The sequence below is a fragment of the Scomber scombrus genome, chromosome 23, assembly GCF_963691925.1.
Source record: "Scomber scombrus chromosome 23, fScoSco1.1, whole genome shotgun sequence".
Lineage (NCBI taxonomy): Eukaryota > Metazoa > Chordata > Actinopteri > Scombriformes > Scombridae > Scomber > Scomber scombrus.
Window position 1 is genome coordinate 5,066,692 of NC_084992.1, and position 6,378 is coordinate 5,073,069.

The following is a 6,378-nucleotide window of genomic DNA, read 5'->3' on the forward strand; positions in this document are numbered from 1 at the left end:
CCACTACTTTTACTGTAATACTGCATACTACATCTCTCATAATACTGCAGTACTTTTACTGCAATACTTTAACTACATCAGTCATAATACTGCAGTACTTTTACTGTAATACTGCATACTACATCACTCATAATACTGCAGTACTTTCACTGTAATACTGCATACTACATCACTCATAATACTGCAGTACTTTTACTGTAATACTGCATACTACATCGCTCACAATACTGCAGTACTTTTACTGTAATACTGCATACTACATCTCTCATAATACTGCAGTACTTTTACTGTAATACTGCATACTACATCACTCATAATACTGCAGTACTTTTACTGTAATACTGCATACTACATCACTCATAATACTGCAGTACTTTTACTGCAATACTTTAACTACATCAGTCATAATACTGCAGTACTTTTACTGTAATACTGCATACTACATCACTCATAATACTGCAGTACTTCCACTGTAATACTGCATACTACATCGCTCATAATACTGCAGTACTTTTACTGTAATACTGCATACTACATCGCTCATAATACTGCAGTACTTTTACTGTAATACTGCATACTACATCACTCACAATACTGCAGTACTTTTACTGTAATACTGCATACTACATCGCTCATAATACTGCAGTACTTTTACTGTAATACTGCATACTACATCACTCACAATACTGCAGTACTTTTACTGTAATACTGCATACTACATCGCTCATAATACTGCAGTACTTTTACTGTGATACTGCATACTACATCACTCATAATACTGCAGTACTTTTACTGTAATACTGCATACTACATCACTCATAATACTGCAGTACTTTGACTGTAATACTGCATACTACATCGCTCATAATACTGCAGTACTTTTACTGTAATACTGCATACTACATCACTCATAATACTGCAGTACTTTTACTGCAATACTTGTGTGCATTTACTGTAATACTTTAACTACATCAAGCTCATAATCCTGCAGTACTTTTGCTGCAATACTTGTGTACTTTTAATACTTGTGCACATTACATGTACTGTAATACAACTCACAATACTACATAATACTTTTACTTAAGTAGGGGTTTTTCATGCAGGACTTTTATTTGTAATGGAGTATTTTTAAATAACTTAGGTAAAGGATCTGAAAACGTCTTCCACCAATGGAAATACTACTCAAGTAAAGTACAAGTACCTCAAAATTCCTACTTGTGTACTTAGTTACATTGCACCACTGGTATATAACCCCAATCTGAAGGCAACAGCTCCTTAAAATGTCTCTTCCCACCACCTCCACACATCCCCCCTTTATGCAACCATCACTTCTTACTCACCGGCGATGTCCCACAGCTGCAGCCTCACCACCGTCGTTTGATCCCAGTTGATGACTTTGAGGGCGAAGTCCACTCCGATAGTGGCCCGGTAGTGCTGGGAGAACACCTGGTGGACGCATCTCTTTATGATGGACGTTTTCCCGACTCCCAGGTCGCCGATCACCAACACTTTCAGCAAGCGCTCGTGCTGCATGACTGCTCCGTTTGAGAGCACACACACACACGCGCGCGCGTTAAACGGATGGCACAGTGAGGTCTCCAATTAGGGAGTTGCGCGTGAAAAAGAGACGATTGCAAAATGTGAAGGGTTTGGCCATTGAGAGGAACACAGATAGATCTGTTCTCGTGTATGTATGTATGCAAACACGTGAAACACCGACTATAAATGACACTTAACACTAAATAAACTATCCGTAAAAAGCGAGTTTTACCAAAATGCGCACATCCGATGAGCACTTGCAACAACACTGACTCTAAGTGCAACTGTGATGTAATCTGGATTTAAAACAAAGTCGCTATAAACTCACAGTTGAGTCCCGCAGATAGAAAACCACAAGAGGAGTCTGTTAAAGTGTCCCGGTGTCATCCTCACTCTACGCCGAAATTGCGATTATCTGTTTGTTTGTTTGTTGTCGTCGCAAAGTTTAAAAAAAAAAAAAAAAAAAAAAAAAAAAAAAAAAAAGAAGAACTTGCTTGGATGTTAAAACGCTGTCGTGGCCAAGTCAAGGAAGTGTGATAATGTGTTTAGCCTGCGGTGTGTGTGCGCGTCTCCTCCACCGGTTGGTCCGCTGACATTATGTCCTCAGAGAAGAGCTCAAAAACACACTGAGACTGAGAGATGATGAAAAAGCCTCTCAGCTGTTTGTGCTGCAGGACCACACCCCCTCCTGTGTGTGTGTGTGTGTGTGTGTGTGTGTGTGTGTGCGCGTGTGTGTGCATGTTTATCAGGTTCAGTTTGGGATAAGGGTTTGGTTTACGCATTTAGTTGAGATGATTAGAAAAAGGAGAATTTCTGCCAAAGAGTGTCCTCACAAGGATATAAAAACAAACTTGTGTGTATGTGTGTGCGTGTGTAATTGGAATAGGCTACTTTTGGGGACACAGTTTACACTAAGGAAGGGTTAATGTCCAACTGGGCAAAAGCTGATTTTTTAGGCCATTGTTTAAGGTTATAGTTATGTTAAAGTATTGGTGTTGCTATAGTTATGCAAGTAAAGTACTAATATTTCAATGTTATTCTACTTTACACTCAATAATAAACAATATCTGCTATTATTAAAGCAACCAGCATTGCTTTAATTGCCACAGTCTACAAGTTAGTCAAATTAATTTCTACAAGGAGAATGAGTTAAGTTGCAATAATGGAGCCACAAAGACAATTTACCCCCAACAACCTGCACAATTTCCTGATTTCAACCTAAAACAGAAAGTTTCACACATTCTGATTGAGCCACAACAATATACTCACTTCTCTGCTGAGACTCAAACACGTCATTTTCTTTATATGTGCATTATTTTTCCTTTAAAATACCAACTCACATTCTCTAATCTTAATTTTACCCATAAAAGCTTATTGAGGACAGGAGAAAATGTCCTCATGTCCTTATCTTTGGTACAATATCAACACACACACACATACAAACGCATGAGTTCATGCTGTATGTGTACAAAACTACATTTCCCAGCAGCGTGTCCACTTCCGTGTCTGCGCACTTGCATTCCGGCGCAGTGAGTGTGCAGCTTCCCTCTTGTTGCGCTTGTCTCCAAAATAAAAAAATATCCAACACAAAATATATTTACATGTATTTTTAAAAAGTCATACTATTTTTCTTGAGTGTCTGTGCTACTCCATTGTAATTTTTATATTAGTTTATATAGTAGTTATTAATTTATCTACTATCCCTACATGATTATAGTTCTCTGGATATTGTATGCAGTCGTCTCGTCCTCTTAAAATTAAACATGTGTATTATATTTGTGTGTCACCATCCATATTTTCTTTAGATATTTACTTCCTCAGCCTCCCATTACACTGTGATATTTCTTCATCACGTCTATAAAACGCAGGGCTATTCAAGCTTTACTACCACAGGCTGCTTGTTTTCCCACTCAGCGTTGCGCCTCTACACGGTCCTTTACGGTAGTGGTACTGATGCGGGATGAGTCAGGCTATATGATGCTGCTGCTACCCGCTGCCATTTCATCAGCAACGAAAACCTACAAACACACACTAAACACACAAATGATACGGTGGGATTCCCCTCTGCTGCCCTCATAACAACCTCTCGGCATCGAAACAGTGCAGAGAGGCTTGTTCGTGGTTTATTCGTGGCTCCTGGGTGAAAGCGCAAGATCCTGTTTTTTCTCTTCTTCTTCTTCTTCTTTGCACCTGCTGTCTGTTTCTCTATCAGCTCTCGGGCCTGACATTAGTAAAAGGAAATCAGCCCTGACTCCAGGGCCCTGCGCCAGCCTCTGTCATCGGGCTGTGAGAGAAACATCGACCTCCAACACGGAGGTTTAATTCTCGCTGTTTCGGTCATTACGCTGCGTCTTTACGGATCCATCCAGCCACGCTCGTCGGTGCCATGGAGCCAACATCAGCCTGGTCCTGAACAACGCAAACAACTATTCTGACTGGAAATAAGGCTTGCACTTCACTCTTGCTCCAAGTATGTCTTTTTAAGCATTACTCTTTACTGTCTTTATGTTTTCTGTTCTGCTATTAATCAGCTGAAAACCCTGTAAGTGAACACACAGGCCTAGTTTCTGTCATGTGTGGTCTAATAATAGCCTGTGTTGAAAACAATCTCTGCTAAAAAAAGACGTGTTTTATAGATAGGCCTACACACTCAGGCTGAAGTCAATCCTAGTTGACTCTATAATAGCTCATAAAAGACGCTTTACAGTTCACATGTGACCCGAAAAGTCGCAAATATATTTTAAAAAAATCAACGTAATACGTGTTGGAAAGTCTTCACAACAGCTGGAGTCGCTTTTTAGGAATGTTGATTAATTTTTTATATCTAATAGATTACACCATATGTCTTATAATAACCTCAGAATAGTAGGCTACAACCATAATGCGCAAAATCACCACTAACAGCTTCTGTAAAGGTGATGTGTAAGAGGTCGCCACGTGATTATCTCAAGATTTAGCCGATATATATATTTGGTTTTTTTTTTTTAATCTGACATGTTTCTGAGGCACATTCGCATCTGTAAATGTTGGTTATGTGATATGTCGTGTTCCGTGGTGGACCTCAAAATTGCATCCGGTGTGAGCCCTCGGTGTGAGGCTGCTATTCACCGGGGATTCAGCCACTAATGTTTGCATACCGACCGAGCTACGCAACCCGACTCTACAGAGACACGGAGGGGGTTGATGGGAGGCTGAGTCTCTGGCTCTCTGCCCGCCTGATGGCCTGGTCAGGGATGGCTGTGAGCTGTAGCAATAGCACAGGCCTACTGAAGAATAGAAAGTCCTTCTTTCGTTTGTATTCCTAAAATAACTGAATTTAAGGCCCATTTCCTCTTTTTCTTTGCATCAGATGATCACCTTCTTATAGCTTAAAGTTGGTCTACTTATCATGCATGTAAATTTAGCCTCAGTGTTAATATGAGTTTGAACCTGCTGAGTGATGTACCTGCAGATCCCAGAGGTGCTTTATTAGGCTAATTATTACAAGTTTTTGCGACTTTGTCAGTCAATTTGTTCCTGATGACTTTATATCATTTATAATCATTAAGTGCTTTTTTTAAAAATACCAATGTATTGAGGTTCAGGTCATTTTGAAAGCTTTGTGGAAAGATTGGAAAAGTAGCCTATACATTTTCATTTTACACAATATGCAGGTAAACTGAAACTGTAATAATCATTTTTCCAGATGACATTAATTAAATAATGTTTTTGAGAAGAAGCAAGTTAACATTTTGCTATGATGGTTGTTTCTAATATAGTAGTTTATTCTTAGGGTCGCCAGTCAATACTCCTTGTATGTTAAATATGTTCGTAGGATGAGAGTTAAATGATTTTTTAAAGAGTTATCTCAACACACGTTTTTCATTTTGCTTTTAAGACTCAACTTATTCCCCCCAAAAGATATTTCTTGTAGGAGTCATGTCAAGAAAATGCATATATTAGCAATAACAAGGCAACCATTTGACGATGAATTAGGCTATGTTACGCTAAGTTGTTACCAGTTTCTGCTTCTATGTTTACAACCACGCCATTAGTCTCTCTAGAACTGTAACTGAATAACACTGTATTGTGTTTAGTAGCAATATTGAATGAGAAAATGTTAGCGAAAAGGCATTAAACTCAGGGGTAACGTTAGCTGGTTAGCTAGCTAGTAGTGTAGTGTAGAGATATGCTATGAATGGCAAATGCTAAAATATCAGATAATGTGATTTAGTATTGTATTGTTTGTTTCAATTGATAAATGTGGTACAATGTATAACAGTAAAAACATGATGTGTGTCATAAGGAGAGGAATGCACCCAAGACATGTGAAAAGCATGGGAGCCAGTGTCACACGGAGGTGTGATTGAAAGCGGGTGACTGTATTAGCATAGCCCTGAGCCTCCATCTGTTGGTCACACATAGAGGAAGATTTAGCAAGTAGTATGGCTCAGATTCCAACAGTAGCTACTGTTTTTTTACTTTAACTATTTCGCTTTTAATTCTTTAATTTAGCTGCTAATAATAGCACAGGACAACAAGCTAACACTAATGTTAATTACTTGTTGGTTGTAGTTAAAACCAGTGACGTTAAAATCACTTTTAATTCAGTCTGTGTTATGGCGGGAGATGAAATTGGTTATTAATACGTAGGGCTGGGAAATATATGGATATCGTGATATGAGACTAGATATCGTCTTAGAATTTGGACATCGTAATATCGTGATATAGCATAGGTGTTTTTTTCTGGTGTTCTAGTTGTTCTTTTATTTGCCTTTTACACACTTTGGCTAATTTGGCATATTGTAATAACATGATATGGCAGAAGTGTCTTTTCCTAGTTTTAAAGGCAGCGTTACA